Source organism: Panthera onca, chromosome B1 (genome assembly GCF_046562875.1).
Source record: "Panthera onca isolate mPanOnc1 chromosome B1, mPanOnc1 haplotype 2, whole genome shotgun sequence".
Lineage (NCBI taxonomy): Eukaryota > Metazoa > Chordata > Mammalia > Carnivora > Felidae > Panthera > Panthera onca.
In genome coordinates this window covers 39,605,577-39,625,420 of record NC_138342.1, presented here as the reverse complement: position 1 = coordinate 39,625,420, position 19,844 = coordinate 39,605,577, and the positions used below count along the sequence as shown (strand labels likewise).

The following is a 19,844-nucleotide window of genomic DNA, read 5'->3' as shown; positions in this document are numbered from 1 at the left end:
AAGGTCCTATTCTGGCCCCATGTGTGCTACTGAGACCTACTTCTCAGACAATACTACAAAGTAGAGATAACAACGTTTCAGCATTTCCAACTGCTTTTGAAGACCATATACATCATTTGCTAGATTTTGCTAATCTCAGCACAGCTGAGTCCTAGTCTCTGAGCCCCATTCCCTTAAGAAGTAACATTACTTGATCTCATTCCCTAAGCTCCATTCCATGAAAACCATGCCTTGAGCCCCTTTCCCCTAGTCCCATTCTTGATCCCCATTTCCTGTGCCCTGTTCCCTGAGTCTCATTCCCTGATCACCATTCTCTGAGCCCCATTTCCTGAGTCCTGTTCCCTGAGTCCCATTCTCGTGTCCCGTTGCCTGAGTCTCATTCCTTGAGCCCCATTCCCTGAACCCTATTCCATGAGCCCCATTCCCTGAGCCCAATTCTCTTTACCTCATTCCCTGAGCTCCATTCCCTGAGTGCCAGACCCTGAAGTTCCTTTCCCCGAGTCCCACCTCCTGGAGGCCATCAATATTCATTGTTATCTCATTTCTTCTTCTGGGTAGTACAAAACTATAAAATAACTTAAATGTAGGGCCCTACAAAAGTGCCAAGGCTAGAAATAATTGAGGCAGTGGTAGGGTCAGGTGTTTGGATAGTTTGTGTCTTGTTATGATTAAACTTACCAACCTCTTCTATATAGAGAGGTAATGAGGCTAGCAAACTGTAAGGTAGCACACTTGGACTTCCACTGCTTAGCTAGTATTCATCCAGAATTTTGACAGCTGAATCTCTCCATTGATAGACTAAACTCCTAAAAATAAGGCATATACTGTTTTAGGCAGAGGTTAATCTACCTTAGTGAGCATGGATAAAAGAACAATAGATAAAGGAGTTCTGGGCGGTGAAATAATTTTCCCAGAATGCAGGCTGAAGGTTGAAAGCAGAATGTGTAGGTTGTTCACCTCTATTTGGTCTGTTATAATGCATGAGAAATCTCCCCCCACCTATCACAACAATATAGCAGCAGAGTCTTTGATTTGGGATTACCATTTTGGATTTGAATTATAACTATGATGTAATAAGACTGTTGTATGTCAGTTGGATCTTATTTCAGAGAGAGGACTTTTTTTGTCCTGAATGAGCTCATTTAAAATAATAGTTTCAAAACGAAAACAAACACTGGCAGAAATAAAGGCCCTCGACAATGTGGCATTTCTCCAGTTTTCACTCAGACAGAATGGGGAATTGAAAGGGTCTCTGCGGACTGATGGTGTCGGTTTCACATCATCACAGATGATAATGGATCCTCAGGGAAGAGTCAAAGAATTCCTCCATTGCAGATGTGCATGTCCCCTTAGCTCAGAAGATAAAAACTCAGCCAGAAAAAAAAAAAAAAAAATCTCTGGTGTTGATTCCTTCACTCACTCATTTACTCATTCATATTTATCGATCCTTTCTATGCAAGGTACTGTGTTTGTGCATGTGAAACAAAAACATGTAATATATATATATAAGTTGAATATAATATTAGAAATATGAGATATGGATGTAATCTTTGTGTAAGAATGTAAGCTCTAGGTAGTTTGCTCCTGTTCATAGCCAGCCTCCTTTAGTTATTGATGTTGGGCAAGTTACCTGACTTCTCTGTGACTCAGTTTTCTCCTTCCTAGGATTGAATAAAATAATACCTGTAAGCATTTAGAAAATTGCCTGGAGGGTCAAGGGTTCAATAATGCTTGGAATTATTATAATGATTTAATTGATTACTACAAGGAGCTTCCAAATCACTAAACATCTTAGTCATGGAACTACTACATTCCAAGAGCTTCCAGACTCTTGGAAAACATCACTGAGATAGAAGTTCTTTTGTTTTTAATTTAAAAAAAAAAGTTTATTTATTTGTGAGAGAGACAGAGAAAGACACACACAGAATGCTACCAGGGGAGGGGCAGAGACAGAGGGAGACACAGAATCTGAAACAGGCTCCAGGCTCTGAGCTGTCAGCACAGAGCCTGATGAGGGGCTTGAACTCACGAACTGTGAGATCGTGACCTGAGCCAAAGTTGGGTGCTCAACCTACTGAGCCACCCAGGTGCCCCACTAAGATAGAAGTTCTGTCTCTAAGGTGCAAACAATCTCATGGATCGTATAGACATATTACATCAGTGCTCTGTGATTAGTACTAATATAGATGTGTGTGCAAGAAATGTACTAGCTATCTATTGCTGCACCCCACATTTAGCAGCTTAAAACAACAAACCTTTGTTATCTCATAGATTTTGTGTACCCCGATGTATTTGGTGCCTGTGCCTCAGGGCCTTTTACAAGGTTGCCGTCAAGGTGTTGGGACTATGGTCTTATCTGAAAGCTCTCGAGCTCACTCACGTGGTTGCTAATAGGATTTGGTTCCATACATGCTGCTGGACTGGTGCCACATTGCTGGCTGTTATTTGGAGCTCTCCCTCTATTCTTTGCCAAATAGGCATTTCCATAGGGCAACTTTCAAATGGCTTCCATTAGAACAAATGAGAAATAGCCAAAAAAGCCAAAAAGCAAAAGCAAAAAAGAAATAGCCAGATAGATGGAAGCAAGAGTCTTTTTGAAACCTAATCTCAGAAGTGACATCGTATCATGTTTGCTTCCATTCTATACCTTTAAAGTGAGTGTCCGGGTACAGACGCACTCAAGGGAAGAGAATTACACATGATGGGAATACCAGAAGGTAGGAATCATTGGCATCCATTTAAAAGCTACTTAACAAAGGGCACAGATAGAAAGACTTTAAGAGTAGGACAAGGGGCACCTGGGTGGCTCAGTCAGTTAAGTGTTCGACTCCGGCTCAGGTCATGATCTCATGGTTCGTGATTTGAGCTCCCCATCGGGCTCTGTGCTGACAGCTCAGAGCCTGGAGCCTGCTTCTGATTCTGTGTGTGTGTGTCTCTCTCCCTGCCTCTCCTAACTGGCACTCTGTCTAGCTCTCTCTCAAAAATAAATAAACATCAAACAAAATTAAGAAAAATAAAAGTAGGACTAGTGTGATCTGGGTTTTAAGGCATAAGCAGTTATTCAAAGGAAAGATGTAGAGAAGAGGCATTTTAGGTATGGAGAATAAAATACATGCAAAAAGCTATGATAACTAACTTGAATGTAGATTAAAAAAATAAATTAAAAGAATAGAAATGCAAAAAAATACGTGCAAAAAACATGTGAAAGAACCTGATGTGTTTAAGTGTCATGTGAGAAATCTTGCTTCTTTGGTACATTCTAAACACACAAATAAACAAACTTCCCAGAGGTCATGGAACACAAGGTTTCACAGACCAAATCAAAATACTTAAATACTTGACATATTAAGTCAAGGTAAGGTAAGGCAGTAAGGCAAAACAAATGGGGCAACCTACACTTAGAATAGGGTACAATTAAGTATAAGAATCTCATCACCTAAATTCTGGGACACACAGCGTTCATATGCCCTCTTATTTCTTTGCCGACTCAGACTTTCCAGTAACGGTGTGATTATCAGGGCTAGAGTTGAGGTTTAAGCAAGGTAGCCCACAGAAGGTACTCTGAGCCACTGAAATGTAGGGAGAGATATAAAAACAATTAGATCTAACCATAGCTGAGTCTTGATAATTAGCTCCTTGAACAGCCATGTATTTTATTTGTATTTCTTGAATAGAACATGTGTGGGGCCAGAACTGGGGCTCTTGGGTGTCACCAATGTGTGGCCAGAATTGGGGTTGTCATATATGGTTGTCAGTTGATGACCAAGACTTTGATCTTTCCCTATTTCTCTCTGTAAGTAAACATTCTTGTTTGTTCCATCATATTTTTCTATTTATTTTTTCTTTGGTTCATCCATACGTGTTATTAATTTATTGTCCATATTAAGCACATCTTATGAATTCTGCCTATGTTTCACAAGCTCCTTCCTTTCTCAACACTTCCTCTGGGTTTCATATATATTGTTTGTTTTCTTGTTTTCATAGTACAATTGAATACAGTATATGCAGATTGTATCAGGGAACTTGAAAAGTTCTGCTTCAGCCAGAAGCCAAACAAGGGTAAGAGATAAATATAAAGAGAACTTTGTGTGGAAACATGGAATTTATTTTGCAGGCAATGGGAAATTGCTGAAGGATATAAGCAGAAATAAAATTTTATTGGAAATGTCACATATGTATGTGAATAAATAAAATGAGTGCAATATATGACAATTTCCCAATGAGTGTATCAAATAAGATGATGCATATACTGCAAGGGAGGCAAAATTATGTCCCTCTGCTGTAAACTTTAAGGAAGATGCAGTGTGTTTGTTTAGTCTGTGTAGGAAGGGAATGACTAGTTGAGGATAGAACTGTCTAGGCTGAGAGAAGGATATCAATAAATGGATCTGTTCCCTGAGCCTTCTATTGATATAACCAATAGGTCAAAAAAATAAGATTACCCTCTGTGCTTCATGATCAAGGTTTTCACGGATTTCATAACTTAATTTGGCTCATTTCCAGTAATGACAAGGGTTCATTTCAGCTGTTCATTTGTAATTGAGCTGAAGCACAAATTTAAATCACCTATGTTGGAAATTAAGTAGTGACGAAGACTAGTTGATTTATTTCTTCCCTTTCTCCTAGCAAATGAATCTCAGTGCAAAGTACTATTTTTTTTAATGTTTATTTATGTTTTTGAGACAGAGAGAGAGAGAATGAGAGCATGAGCAAGAGAGGGGCAGAGAGAGAGGGAGACACAGAATCTGAAGCAGGCTCCAGGCTCTGGGCTGTCAGCACAGAGCCTGATGCGGGGCTCGAACTCATGAGCTGTGAGATCATGACCTGAGCCAAAGTCGGATGCCCAACCGACTGAGCCATCCAGGCGCCCCACAAAATACTATTTTAACAGAAGTAAAGGAAAACTGTTTTGGGGGTGGGTGGGTGAAATATGGACCTCCAAAGAAATCACACAATTATTAACTATGTATTAGGCATGTTATAATGTTGTACCTCTCATTTAGTCCTCACAACCAGCCTAAAATGTAGATTTTTTCAGACATCAGGAATTCAGGATGAATGAAAAGAGTGAACCTGCTCAGGTTACACAGTTGGGAAATGCTGGTATAGGAATTTGGACTTAGAGTTAGACTTGGAGTCCAGCCCCTAACCCCTATGCAAGCCAACCTCCCTCTGTTGGTGCTGATGAAGGAAACAAAGAGAAAGTGAGGAGGTATAAGAAGGTAATATTTTGTACCTAGAGAGTATACACTTTGGGGTTCTTTTTGTTTGTGTTTTGTTTGTATGTTTGTTTGTTTTTTGATAGTATATACTTTGGATAAACTAAAAGAGAAAAGTAGAATTAATCAGATGCTTGTAATAAGTTGTGAAATAATCTATCATATACTACATAAGGAAATGTACCCATTGGTTTTAAAACCATTTTAGTGAGTTCCTAGTCAATTAAAAAAAATTGCTGCCTGAATAAAAAATAAAGCTGTTACACTCATGTTATGCATAGTAAACATGAGACTCTCATGGGAATGTGTTCTGGGGAAAAACAAGCTTCTATCTTTCCAAGAACCGGGGACCATATGCCCCTCATGAAAGTCAAGGGTCTGTGATAGTAGTGAGCATAGCATACAGGTCAGCTACAACCCTTACTCTGTACGTGTTCCCAAGTTTTACGGTACATCATTTATTTCCATAACCTCAATTTTTAAAAATTAGACCTGTTATTTCAGAAACTAGAATGAAACCTTCTCTGTAGCTACTCTCACATTGTGTTGGAAACTATATGAGACATTCCCAGAAAAAGGCAGACCTACATGCTGACGGTAGAGACCTTTTTTTCACAGAATGTGGACTTCCAACCTCTGCCGTCCATTCTAAAATGTTACTATGTGACACATCTTACAAAGTACTGTTGTGTTACATTTTTTTGTTAATGTATTTTTGAAACCAATTATCTCTTTTCTTCACAACAGGATTAAAGTTTTATTTTGCCTCTGCTTGCTCTGAGAATACCTTTATTTAATTATGAAACTGTTTTGTACTTTTACAGTCCAATCTTTAGGACATTGAGATTCAAAGAACTGACAAGAACCAAGAGGAAATACCAAGCATGGGTTGCCCTTTAGCTTTGGTTATAGCATCTTGATGAGAGAACACAGCTAGGAAACCACTTTAGCTCTGGTCTTTAGTATTTCTTAGAAAAAACAATCTTAATGCTGCATGAAAAATTAATATACATAACTCAGGATTATATAACACAAACTCTATTAAGAGAAAAATGAAAATAATTTCCTGATTAGAAGAAGGGAAATAAAAATTACAGATATTATTGCCCACATAGTAAGGTGTTGAGGACTAGTATGAATTTTGTGGACTGAACAGTTAGAAATGACTAGTGTGTAGGACACAACACCACTAAACTGAAGTTCATAAAGATATGCATTGGGTGCAGAGTTCAGCTAATAAGAAAAAAATAAATAAGTAAGAAAAAATATTTGGCCACAATAAAAGATAAAGAGTTTGTATAATACGGTGCCATTCAGAAGCTGTGTCTCCTTTTCTAAACTTTTCCTCTTTTTTTTTCCCAAACATTTTTTTAATGTTTATTAATTCTTTAGAGACAGAGAGAGACAGAGCACAAGGTGGGGAGGGGCAGAGAGAGAGGGAGACACAGAATCTGAAACAGGATCCAGGCTCTGAGCTGTTAGCACAGAGCCAGACAGGGGGCTCAAACTCATGAGCCATGAGATCATGACCTGAGACAAAGTCAGACACTTAACCGAATGAGCCATCCAGGTGCCCCTCTAATCTTTTACTCTGAATTGATTCCTAGGCTTGACCCCTTATTCATAATCACTAAGATCTGCTGCATAACCATCTTCTTGTCTTAGGATCTGCCATCAAGTTCAATGTTCTCCATGAACAGATATGTATTCTATTGCTGCTGTAACAAATTGCCATAAACTTAGTGGCTTAAAACAATACATATTTGTTATCTTGTAGTTCTGGAGGCCAGAAATCTAAAATCCAATCATTGACAGAGCTGCATTCCTTCTGTGGGCTTCAAGGAACAATCTGTTCTCTTGATTTTTCTAGCTTCTAGAGATATCCTGTATGTCTTGGCTCATGACCCATCCTGTGTTACTCTGACCTCTGCTTCCTTAGTCATATCTCCTACTCTTAGTCTCCTGCCTCCCTTACTAGAACACTTATGATTACATTGGGCCCATATGAATAACAGGTTATTAGTCCCATTTTAAGACTTTTAATTTAACCACATATGTAAAGTCACTATTGTCATGTAAGGTAACTTATTCATAGGTTGGAGGGATTAGGGCATGGGTAGCTTTGGGAAGGTTATAATTCAGGCTGCCACAGATGTATGACTGTCTAACCCTTCAGCTTCACAGCTGGGACCTCATAAATAATAATTGCCAACAGTCATGGAGCACTTGCTATAATATAACCCTGACACTATTTTAAGTACTCTATAGAGCTTACTTCATTTAGTTTGCAAACAACCTTTAAGTTAGGTGCTATTGTCACCTTATTTCACAAATGAAGAAATTGATGAACTTGCTCAAGACCACATAGTGAGTTGTCAAGCCGAAATATGAACCCAAGAGATATGGCCCTAGAGTCCAGGTTTTTAAACACTATGCTAAAATACACTTCATATAAATGTCCTAGATATCATCTATAAATGTCCTAGATATCATCCCACTCTCGTCTTATTGGATCAACTGCGAATGTGATCAAAAAACAGAAAGAGTTACAGAGAGATTGGTCATATTACCTTCATTGAGTTGTTCAGTCAGTGTCCATAGCCATCTACCTTTAGACTTCATTGTGTGAGAAATTTATACCTCATTCAGTTTTTCTATTTCTTGCAAGCAGAATGCATCCTAACCGATCAGCTGACTCCATCACAGTGAAGAACACTAATCTTGGAGTGACCAACTTGAAAATCCATCTTTATACTAAGATCAAATACTGAAGGACACTGAAGCACAATTGTCCAGGATAGTTTCACTCCAAATTCATGGTCACCAACCTCAGTCAGGCTCTGAATTCAACTTTACATTTCTTTCAATTATCTTTGGTGAATTATCTCTCCCATTAAACTCAAGCACTATTCCAAATCTTTTTTTTTATTCTTTTTTTTTTTTAAGTTTATTTATTTATTTTGAGAGAGACAGAGACAGCGTGGGGGGTGGGGGGAGACAGGGAGAGAGAATCCCAAGCAGGCTGTGCACTGCCATCAGCACAGAGCCTGATGTGGGCCTCAAACCCATGAAACCGTGAAATCATGACCTGAGCCAAAACCAAGAGTCAGACGCTTAACCAACTGAGCCACCCAGGTGCCCCTCTTTTTTATTCTTCTTAAGTTCCCTAGATAATAGCAACCACGTCTGGGACATCGCTTAGCAGATAACCTCAATAAGACGGGTCACTCCTCTTCCCTTCACCTACAGTGCTTACATGTCCATCCTTAGCCTTCTGGTTGAGGAAAAACCTCAACTGTTCCTGCATCTCTATCCCTTTCCACCAAAGCCAGAATCTTAATCAGTCAATTACTTATCCTATGTTTTTTTTTTTTTTATGTTTTATTAGTCCTTTTCTGAAGTAGTATAGCTCAGGACATTATAGCTCATAAACATATTCCAAGCTTTGCAATACAGATACACAAACAAAAAGAACTCCACAAATAACAATAATAGCACTCTTCTCTTGGCCATGCCTCCTGCTCTGGCTGCTACCTTCTCTCTTTCCTTCCCTTCTTGGGAATGTTTACATGCTCCTCCTAGCATACAGCTCAATAACTGCACTTAGACCTTTGCACTCAGAGGTCACCACTGACTGTCATACTGCCAGATCCAATGGCCACCCTTCAGTGCTTACCTTATGAGTATCTCTGAAGCACAGGACAGAGTTCACTTTCTGCTTTATAAAGTTCTCAGGTCTCCATTCTACCACTTTCTGGATTTCTTCCCATTTCCTCCCTTTAATGGACACCCTTTGTTTTGTTTATCCCTTTGATGACATCATTTCATTCAGAATCCTCTTTGGGTCACTTCTTTTTCCTCTATACATCTGTTCTCTAGGTAATGGTGGATTCAGTTCTGTACTTGCTCTCGCTTGCTCTGCGTTTGGTTATTCTTCCTGACTACTAGCTATATGCCACAATGGCCACAATCCCACCTCTAGATGCTTGGTCAAGGACCTGCAGAACTGATAGCTTGGCAGAGGTAATATATGTTAATAGACTTTTTCACCAGCTCCTGTTCATTGTCTCACACTGGCTGTTGAAAGCATCTACATTTTCAGATCCCCTTGTAATCTCCAATTTATCTCCTCACCATAGTGCTTCATGAGACCTTATTAGAGATTTTCATGCTCCAGCATCCCCTTCTGGACCCTAACTTCCACAGGTTCTCCCCCAAATGAGAAAGTTTGTAGTCTTTAATAAATTCCTTTAATAAATCCTTCATGTTTGTACTCTGACACCACCACTTATGTGGATATTTATGTGTGAGAGAAATAAACTTGGCTTTTATTTAAGGCAGTGTGTTTTTGAGTTTATTTGATACATTAATTTAATCTGTATCTTTACTAAGTCAGAGAGGATCATTAAGTGTTCTTGTTTGGACATACTGATTTTGGGATGCCTACTGGCACTGAAGCAGAAGTTTTAAATAAGCAGGTGAGTTGTCAAATCTGGGGCTCAGGAAGAGGTCACGGTTAGAGATAGAAATTTGGGAATGACCAGAAATTGGGGGAAGAGATGATATTTCAAGCCATGGAACTGGTTGTAGGATTGAGAACAATGTTTAGGACTGAAGGGAAATCCAATATTCACATATGTGATAGAGGATGAAGAATTGGTAAAGAAAATTGAGAAAAAGCAATCAGTCAGTTAAGAAGGCATGATTAAAGGTTAGAGGCTGTGACATCCTTCGAGCAAGAGACTGTGTTTCAAGAAAAAGTTTGAGTCAACGTTTTGACTCAAGAGGTCTAGTAAGATGAATATTGATAGCTTTCCACTGAAATTAACAAGATGGAGGTTCATTGATGACCTGTAAGTTGGAATGGCAGGGAGGATATTCTACAGAAGTGGAGACAACGTCGCCTTTCAGTGACTTTGACTATAACATATGGGTGCTAGCTGGAGTTTGCAGGGGGTCAAAAAGGATAATACAGCATGTTTGTGTGCTGTAGGCCATAGTCCAATAAAAGAAAAGGATTGTAGGAACAAAGTCCTTGAGTAGTCAGACGGAATGGTAGTGCATTAGGTAGAGTCCTTGGTCTTAGATAACTGAAACTGATACAGTTCATCCATTGTAACTAATGGGTGTCAGTCTGAGTGGGGATATTTTCAGAGACCTGGTAGATTTGCTGGTGGATAGATGTAGCTCTCTTCTGATTGTTCTCATTTCTTTAATTTTTAAAATATTTTTAAACTTATTTATTTTTGAGGGTGAGGGAGAGAGCATGCACACAAGTGGGGGAGGGGCAGAGAGAGCGAGGGAGACACAGAATTGGAAGCAAGCTCCAGGCTCCAAGCTGTCAGCACAGAGCCCAACACAGGCTCCAACCCACAAACCGTGAGATCTGACCTGAGCCGAAGTTGGATGCTTAACCAACTAAGCCACCCAGGTGCCCTTGATTGTTGTAATTTCTTAACGAAATAGAGGCAAGAATGATTGCTGTAAATGGGATGGGCATTGAAGACTTGAGGAGATAAGAAAAGGTGTAAATAGTAGTCTCGGGGATCGGAAAATCAATTGTTTAAGGAAATGTAATAGGATTGGTGGACAGTGCTGAGAACTCCTTAAAGTTTGGATATAAATTCATAATTTAATTAGTTATCATTGTTAGGTTTTTCCTCTTTATCATGTTCTTCCATTCATACAGGCATAGGGCAATTGTATTTAATTAGGGTTGGAGATTTTCTAGGCAAATATTATACGACAAGAATAAGGGAGTTGAGTACATATGTAAATGAATGATCACAGTGATGGAAAATGGATTCTAAGCTCAGTAAGGAAAGAATTGAGCTCATCGTTGGGAGGAAGGTCAATGGATTTGAAGGTCAGTGGGACTGATATATTACCGAAGGGTCTTGAAAAACTGAGAGGAATTACAGAGATATAAGGTAACAGATTCTGAGCTAGCAGAAAGAAACTATTGATGCCTTTCAGAAACCCTCTCAGGTAGTGGCAACTAAAAGAGAAAATCTTATTAGCTGTTTGTTGGTATAGATGCCAGTGTTTTCCAAACTATAGTTGTCTGAATACTGTCTTCACAATTTTCATCATATAATAAAAAGAATAATAATGATAATTAATATGTATTGGGTATTTGCTATATGCAGATACTATTCAAAGCATTAAATAATTGTCACAATAACACTACGAGGTAGATATTATTATTATGTCCATTTTACAGATAAAGTAACTGAGGCATAGAGAGATTAAGAGATTAAGTAATTTATCTTAAGTCACTCGATCCCAGAGAAGCTGGCTCTAAGTGTCTGTTCTAACCAGTATACAAATGGTTTCCTAATATTTGTAACTGTGTTGTGATTTTCTCATTATTTTCCTTTAACAGACTCATCATATTAATATATTTCAAAAAATTCATACGACTACCATGAATAAAATTGACTTATTGGAAATAATGAAACGTAAGTGTGAGGTGATCACAATGAAAGTAAAATGATATTTTAAAATTCCAGCTAGTCATTGCTACATGCCAGAGGCTCAGAGGGGGGGGCATGCTCTCTGTTACAAAGATTAGCAATTATTGGAAGGGGATGAAAGATTTGTGCCAGTTGGAAAAAATTAAGAAAGATTTTTAAATGAACCAGAAAAGAACTCTTCTATGTTATCTTAGCTCTTCATTGTTCCTTGAGTTATTTTACAACTTGATAAGTTGTAGAAAATGATGATAATGCAAAGGATTCTTATCCTTAGAAACAGAAATTCATTGCGTCAGGTGAATTGAAACTGATCATTGCCTTGTGGATAGACCCATTTTGCATCTATGTGTAATTTCATTTCAGTATTTTTTATTTGTCTATGTGCATAGGGCCCTTTGAACCTTCCTTTGATCTCATTGCAAAATCTTACCGGTTCTCTTATTGATCAATGAGTTAAATCTTTAGTGTGTCATGTTATATTGGTATGGAAATCATAATTTTATCTGAAAAAAATTTATCCTTTAACACACCCTAAAAATCTTTCTTCCTTTTGGAATCAGTGGGATGGGTACGATTTGTAAGGGAATAATTTCCTCACTGTGTGATTCAATACTATTTAATGTTATTATCATTTAATGTTCCTTAGAACTTAGTCTCCAGGTGAAAGTCGGCCAGTGTACCACTACCATCAAGAAGCATCTCACACTTTGACACTATTGAACTAGATTATTGTTTTTCAGGCTTGGCTGCTCTTCACAGTCACCTGTGGAAGTTAAAAGGTGTGGCTACAACAACCAATTATACACAGTCGTGATCTTCAAGAGCATATAGTTGAAAACATGAAAGACAAGTACACATCGGTTAAAAGGTATGTATGTGCTAGGATGCATGAGGGGCTTGTAATCTTCTAGAAGGAGACTCAACCCATACATGCAGTACACCCCCAGGTTGATGGGGTGGGTGGGAGAGTGTTCCTGGAGAAGGCTAGAAGGGGACAAAGAGCCGTGAGGCAGGCACTGGTGGAAGCGTGTGTTGTGTAAAAGGTCTAGAGCCACAGAGCTATGTGCTTTTAGAGACCAGTGCAGCATGATCAGAAAACGAATTTTGATGTGGCATTTAGAGACAGGACTGGGAGATGGGTGAAAGGTCCTTCACTGCCAGTGGCTTTCAAACTTTTTCTTCACTCCACTTTTGAACAGGAAATACATTTTACCTTTCAACTCAATACAACACACATAAAAATATTTAAGTAGTTTCACGAAGCATCATTTACCCTTAGTATTTAGAAATTACTTTGCTCTACTCTGTTCTATTCTATTCATTTATAAAAATTTGTCACTAACCACTAAATTGATTTCACCTGTTAATGAGTGGCTGTGGTTTGAACCTCATTGGATTTTATTTATTTACTAACCTAAGAAACTTGGACTTTATCCTGAAATTGACCTGATAATCAAACACTCGATATTTGTTTGTTGACTAACTGACTAAATGATTGAATCCACCCATCTATTCATCCCATCTAAACATCTCAGAGACAGAGGATGGAATAAAGACTTTTCTGTGCTCAGATCACACTTCAATGTGGTTCCCCAAGTGATTCAGAAGGGAAGATGGAAATGAGAACAATGAAAATGAGCAGTACAGTACCCAGAGCTCTGGCTCCAGGAATACAAGTACAGCTTGTGCTTGCTGACCCCCAGAGGCCATCTTTAATGAGCAGTGAGACAGTTCATCTAAGTCACGAATTGTCACTATAGCTTCTGTTTCCTTAGAAACAGGGCAACTGGTGAAGCTCTTGGCTCTAAAAACCACAGTAAAATATCCAGTAGGCAGATGGTCTGGCAATTGAAATCGTCATGCCTATGTGAGCATTTATCATGAATTGGCATCATATGAGAAAAGAAATTCTTTCAAGTCGGAATTGAGCAAGGATGGGAAGTGTGATCAGCAGGGGTCTGTTGGTAATTGGCATTGAGGGGCAGGCAAAAGGCGGAAACCTGGGGCTTGAGGCTCCACCCAGTCCACCAATTCCCCGTTCACTTCTGTTGTCATTGTTCCTCCTGCCTCTCAACCACTGAGCACAGCACTGTGAAATAAATATTGTTTCTATCCTCACAGGGTCTAGGAACAAATGGAATTTTGAGCACTTTCAAATCCTTCTTCAAGGAAATGAATTTCTTGTATATCCCCTATAAATGGAAAATGCTAACCAGGACTAGCCAGGAGAGAGACTAATGTAAGCATTTTATATTCCCTGGCATATGTTTCAGAGATTTCTATGCATTGTCAGTGCCACTGCTATTGGCAAAATACTTACTAGACAATTACATCTGAACAGAGGCCATATTATAAAACACTAAAGCAGTAAAAATAGTAACTTCCAGTTATGAAGTGCTTAGTACGTGTCAGGTACTGTATTAAATACTTAACCTTATGAGATCCTGTATGAGCCTTGTGCTAATATTATTCTCATTTTAGAGATGAAGAAACTGAGGTTTAGAAAATCTGGTTAAGTAATTTGAGTGCAGGTGGAAAGGAGCCACTATACAACTTTACCACTTGTCTCCCAAAGGATAATGAGGTAAGATGAAGAAGCTTTAGAATAGAGTTTTGTAGACTTCTTGCATCATGGACCCCTTCCACAGTCAAGTTAAACTTACAGACATCTTCTCAGAAACTGTACAGATGCAAAAAAAAAAAAAAAAAAAAAAAAAAAAGGATTACACAGGAAAGCAATTATTTTTGGAATAGAGTTAATGAAATTTAAGAAATATACTATAGTACTTTTGTATACTTTGGGTAAATATCTAGTAGCACAATTTCTGGATTATATGGTAGTTCTATTTTTAACTTTTTGAGGAACCTCCACACTGTTTTCCAGAGTGACTGTACCAGTTTGCATTTCCACCAATAGTGTAAGAGGGTTCCCATTTCTCCATATCCATTTCCAACATCTGTTGTTTCCTGTGTTGCTCATTTTAGCCATTCTGACAGTGAGGTGGTATCTCATTATAGTTTTGATTTGTATTTCTCTAATGTAGGTGATATTGAGCTTTTTTTCTTCTGTCTGTTAGTATGACTTATTTGGAAAAATGTCTATTCATATCTTCTGTCCATTTATTAACTGGATTATTTGTTTTCTGGGTGTTGGTTTTATAAGTTCTTTATATATATTGGATATTAACCTTTTATCCGATATGTCACTTGCAAATATCTTCTCCCCTTCCAAAGGTTGCCTTCTAGCTATAGAAATACTGATCTGAAGGGATACATGCACCTCGATGCTTATAACAGCATTATCAACAATAGCCAAATTATGGAAAAAGCACAAATGTTCATCAACTGATGAATGGATAAAGAAGATGTGGTATATATACAATGAAATATTACTTAGCCACCAGAAAGAATTAAATCTTGCCATTTTCAATGACTTGGATGGAACTAGAGGGTATGATGCTAAGCAAAATAAGTCATTCAGAGAAAGACAAATATCATATGATTTCATTCATATGTGGAATATAAGAAATAAAACAGATAAACATGCTGAGGGGGAGGGGAAAGAGAGGCAAACCAGAAAACAGACTCTTAACTATAGAGAACAAACTGAGGGTTGCTGGAAGGAAGTTTCATGGGGGGGATGGGTTAAATGGGTGATGGGTATTAAGGAGGGCACAGGTTGCTATTAGCATTGGGTATTGTATATAAATGATGAATCACTAAATTCTGTGCCAGAAACTAATATTACACTGTATGTTAACTAACTGGAATTTAAATAAACACTTGAACCTACAAAAAAACCCCCATAATCATATGTATAGAAGCCTAAAAAATATAATATAGTAATATATACATACCTCTTTAGTAATGTCTTAAAGAAGATTGGACAGTGTGTTAAGTAGCTACCATAATTTTGAAGTAGTAATTAGAGTCATTTGTTCTATTTTTCAATGATATTTTGAAGTACCTGCAATAACTGAAACTAGAAAATTTGGTACATTGATACTTTCTATTGGTTATCGGTCACAAGTACCGATAATTCTACTAAGGTCTATGGCCTACATTTATGATAGAAAGAAAGGTTCATTTTCTAACAGAGGTTAGTAAAAATAAAGATGTAAATCTTTCCCATCCAAGTTCAAGGATCAGTAGAATTCTATCCAAGGGCCCTTTTGGGGATCCACCAATACCAGATTAAGAGCCCTGATTTTAGAACTCTGGTTCTCCACCCATGGCCATTCTGTCCCCCATCCCACTCCATTGGACCTTTGGTACTGTCTAGAAACAATTTTTATTGTCATTACAGGGGTGGCATCCTACTTGCTTCTAGTAAGTGGAGGCTGAAGATGGTGTTAAACATCCTATGATCTGCAGGATAGCTCCACAGAACAAATGATTATTCATCTGAAAATATCAGTAGTGCCAAATTAAGAAACGCTGCTTTACTTCTGTTGATGAAAAAGAGTGAAATCTTGCCATTTGCAACAATGTGGATAAAACTAAAGGACATTATGCTGAGCAAAATAATTTGGTCAGAGAAAGATAAATATCATGATTTCACTCATATGTGGAATTTAAGAAACATAACAGATGAGCATAGGGGAAGGGAAGGAAAAATAAGACGAAACCAGAGGGAGGCAAATCATAAGAGACTCTTAAATACAGAGAATAAACTGAGGGCTCTTGGAGGGGAGTTGGGTGAGGGGATGGGCTAAATGGGTGATGGGTATTAAGGAGGGCACTTGTTGTGATGAGTACTGGGTGTCATATGTAAGAAATGAATCACTGGGTTCTTCTCCTGAAACCAAGACTACACTGTATGTTGACTAACTTGAGTTTAAATAAAGAAAAAAAAAGACTGTTTTAGAGCAAGAAGATTTGGGTTTCACTTCAAATACGAGCACTCATAAACTGAGTGATATTGGAAATGTTTTTCCTTCTGAATCTTGGTTTCTTGACCTGTAAAATGAAGGTGTTAAGATCTACATTACAGGACGTTTGTGAGAATAAAATAAAATAGTGTGAAAGTGTATAAAAAAGAGTAATGCATCAAAGGAATGGTTTTTAAGCTATGTTCTTTTGAGTTTTTGGATTACACAGGGTCATTAGTGGTTATTTCTGGGGACTGATGAGGAGGACACAAGGTCAGAATTTTAGACATCTAACCCACACTTTAACCAGAGAATCTCTGTTTTTTATTTGTCTTATATATTGAGCTTCTGTGAAAGATATTATTGAAACAGATAAACTCTTTGCTGTTCAATATAATGCTAGACATAATTATTATTTTAAGTATATCATGATAATCAAATATTAAAAAAGGATTCTGATCCTTTAATTTCTTAGCATTTAATCACCTGGATGCCCATATTGCAGGAGTTATGTTAACCGGCATTACTTTTGGTCAAAATTTGAACACAGCAGCTTGAAAAGAAAAATACACACTCAATTTGCTTCTACGTGTCATGTTTTGGCAATTATTTTCTCTATACAAGCATTGAAAACACATCAAATAAAAGTAGCAAGACATTCATATTTCAAAACCACCTTTCCTCCTCCTGCTGACACAGAACAGAACTTTCTCTTTCTCGGTTTCATGCATATGGTAATCAGTTTGCTTTCCTTTGAACTAGATAATTGTAAGAATCACAGAATACCCCAAGCCTGTCTATGTATATTTATGTTCACTAACACAGTTACACAAGGGATCAGCAGAAATATTACTGGTTCTGTTGGTTTAAATTAAATTCCTTAATCAATCCCCTGAGAAGTGTTATCCAGGAGGTAACCGCTGAATGTGCATGAATCTTTTATGTGCTTCATTCTACAACAGTTTCTGGGAGGCCTGCAAATGTGAATTTTGCACAACAAAAATGAGTTGCTAACATCAGACAAGGCACCTAGTGGTTTCCTGATCTTGGAAACCTAATAACACAGGCTTGGCACAGCAGAAGACAGATATGATAAAGTTTTCTTGACTTATACTGTTCTCCATCCATCTCCCTTAAGAGTAGCAGAAACTAACATCTACTGAGTGCTTTCTTATGCCAAGACTTTATCATTATTTATTTTCCCAAAAGAACCCTGTAAAGTCAAAACTGTCATCATCATCTACTTTACCAACTAAGGAAGTCATGGCTCAGAGAGGTTGAGTAGTTTGCCTAAAGTTACTAAGCTTGTAAGTGGCTGAGGGAGGATAGGAACCTAGGTCTTTTTGATTCCACAGTCTATGGTCTTAGCCATTGCTAGAGTCTGTCTTTCCTAATCTAATCCTTTATTTCTTCCCTGCCCCAATAATAAGGTGATTATTTAAGCATTGCGTTTACAGTTGGACTGGGGGTGGGATAGGTTACAAAGAGCTAGAACACTCTGAAGTGCTCTTTTACCAAGGCAAAGATGCAGCGATGTTGGCTATAGATGTAGAGAGGAAATAAATGTAAGTTGGGGCCTATAAAGTTTTCTTTCTTCTGTGTTTCATTGAATTGTACCCTGAAGTCCTCCCTCACTCCTTTGCCAAGGTATCTGGATGTGTACCACTCAGAGGCTTAAAAGGAAGTTGTCAAAATAGATTCAGTAGAACGGCTGTCAACATTTCAGCTCTTGGACTTTTCAAAGGCTTTGTTTCAAGTATGACATGAAAATGATTTGAAAACAGACTTAACCCAACTGCTGACCAATTTCCCTAAACTGAAAAAGGGATCTCCTTCTGCTGAATGGGCACAGTCATTTGGACAGAAGCTAAGTCTGAAAGGAAGGATCTCCAAGTACTGTTGGCCAACAGCACTGGGGAGGAGATACCATAGATCTTGTCAATAGGCATAAACAAAGCCCATGCTTTCAGTTTTCCTTCTCATGGCCTATTGGTGAAAATTTCACTTGCCTATGTACCTAAGACATTGCTCAGCTCTCCATTTGGCTTACTTGTATGGGCAGCAAAATTCTCTTCATGCTGGAATTGAGCACTGGGGTCATGTGACACTTATAGGGGTGGGGAATGTGTGTGGAAAAAGGAATGCTTAACCAGACAACACATGGTAATTGGAATCAGCCTGCTATATCTAACGGTTCATATATAGCCATTGAAAATAATCCCTTCCATGTGTAGATAATTTTATATTCTCTATAAGTGTTCAATAAATGTTCTCTAATAATTATAAGGTACCAGAGGGAAGGGAATAATAATGAGCTCCAAGTCTGTGGATGATTCTTATATTGACTGAGTGCTAATTGTAAAAGCAACCAACATTAATTGAATTCTTAACTATGTACCTGGCACTATGTTGAACATTTTGTATACATTATTGTTTACAATCTGCATAAAATCCCTATGAGATTATATGGTTTTTAATTTTCATTAAGATAACCTGAGGTTTAGTGAGACTAAGTAATTTTGAAGAAGGTAAAAAAAAAGAAAGGAGGGGAATTTGGATTTGAGTCATGTAGCTTTAGTTAAGCAAGGGAAAAAAGTTATGAAGAAGAGGGCTGTAGAATAGAGGAGAGTGGAGAAAGCATCCCTTCATTTTTCCTAAAGGAAAAATATGTGTAGGTATGTATGTAAATGTGTATATGTATGTGTAGGGAGAGTCTATCTTCAGTGTATGTGTGCACATATATATACATATATGTGTATATGTATATCTATATATGTATCTATATCTGTATTTATCTATGAGAGAGAGAAAATCTACCTTCAGTGTGTGTGTGTGTGTGTGTGTGTGTGTGTGTGTGTGGTCTACCTTCAAAGATATTTAATCTTTTATGGGAGGTAACATGATCAATCTCATAATAATATAATAATAACTGACAGATATTCTGAGGCTGGGTGGGATGTCCTGATCTGTGTTCTTTTACATAATGATTGTTTTAATTATCTGACTCTCTCTAAACCGTAAATTTCCATGAGTACAGGGACTATAATTTGTTTATTCTTTTATCACAGAACCCAATTCAGCCACTGACTAGCCCAGGGTCACCCAACCAGCCACTGGAATTCAAACTCAGGCAGTCTGGCACTAGAGCCAAACTCATACCACGGCTTTGCCTTGTCTCTCGCAGAACAATCCTCTCCCAAATATACTGCATTGTGATTTTAGGGCAGAGCTGCTTCCTCCTGTGTGGGTGTAAATCAAATTCTCCTTATATTCTGCAC

At 38.0% G+C, this 19,844-nt stretch overlaps 1 protein-coding gene and 1 long non-coding RNA gene across 2 annotated transcripts in view; one reads left to right on the top strand and one right to left on the bottom strand.

Moving 5' to 3' along the window:
- Positions 1–19,844, bottom strand: part of GABRB1 (gamma-aminobutyric acid type A receptor subunit beta1) — a 378,808-nt gene that overhangs the window by 124,098 nt on the left and 234,866 nt on the right. The gene's annotated exons all lie outside the window — the stretch shown is intronic.
- LOC132692552 (uncharacterized) overlaps positions 5,121–19,844 on the top strand; it is a 42,984-nt gene continuing 28,260 nt past the window's right edge. Inside the window, exon 1 of the long non-coding RNA XR_009616427.3 lies at positions 5,121–5,222. This is a non-coding gene — a long non-coding RNA (uncharacterized LOC132692552). The remainder of the gene's footprint in view (positions 5,223–19,844) is intronic.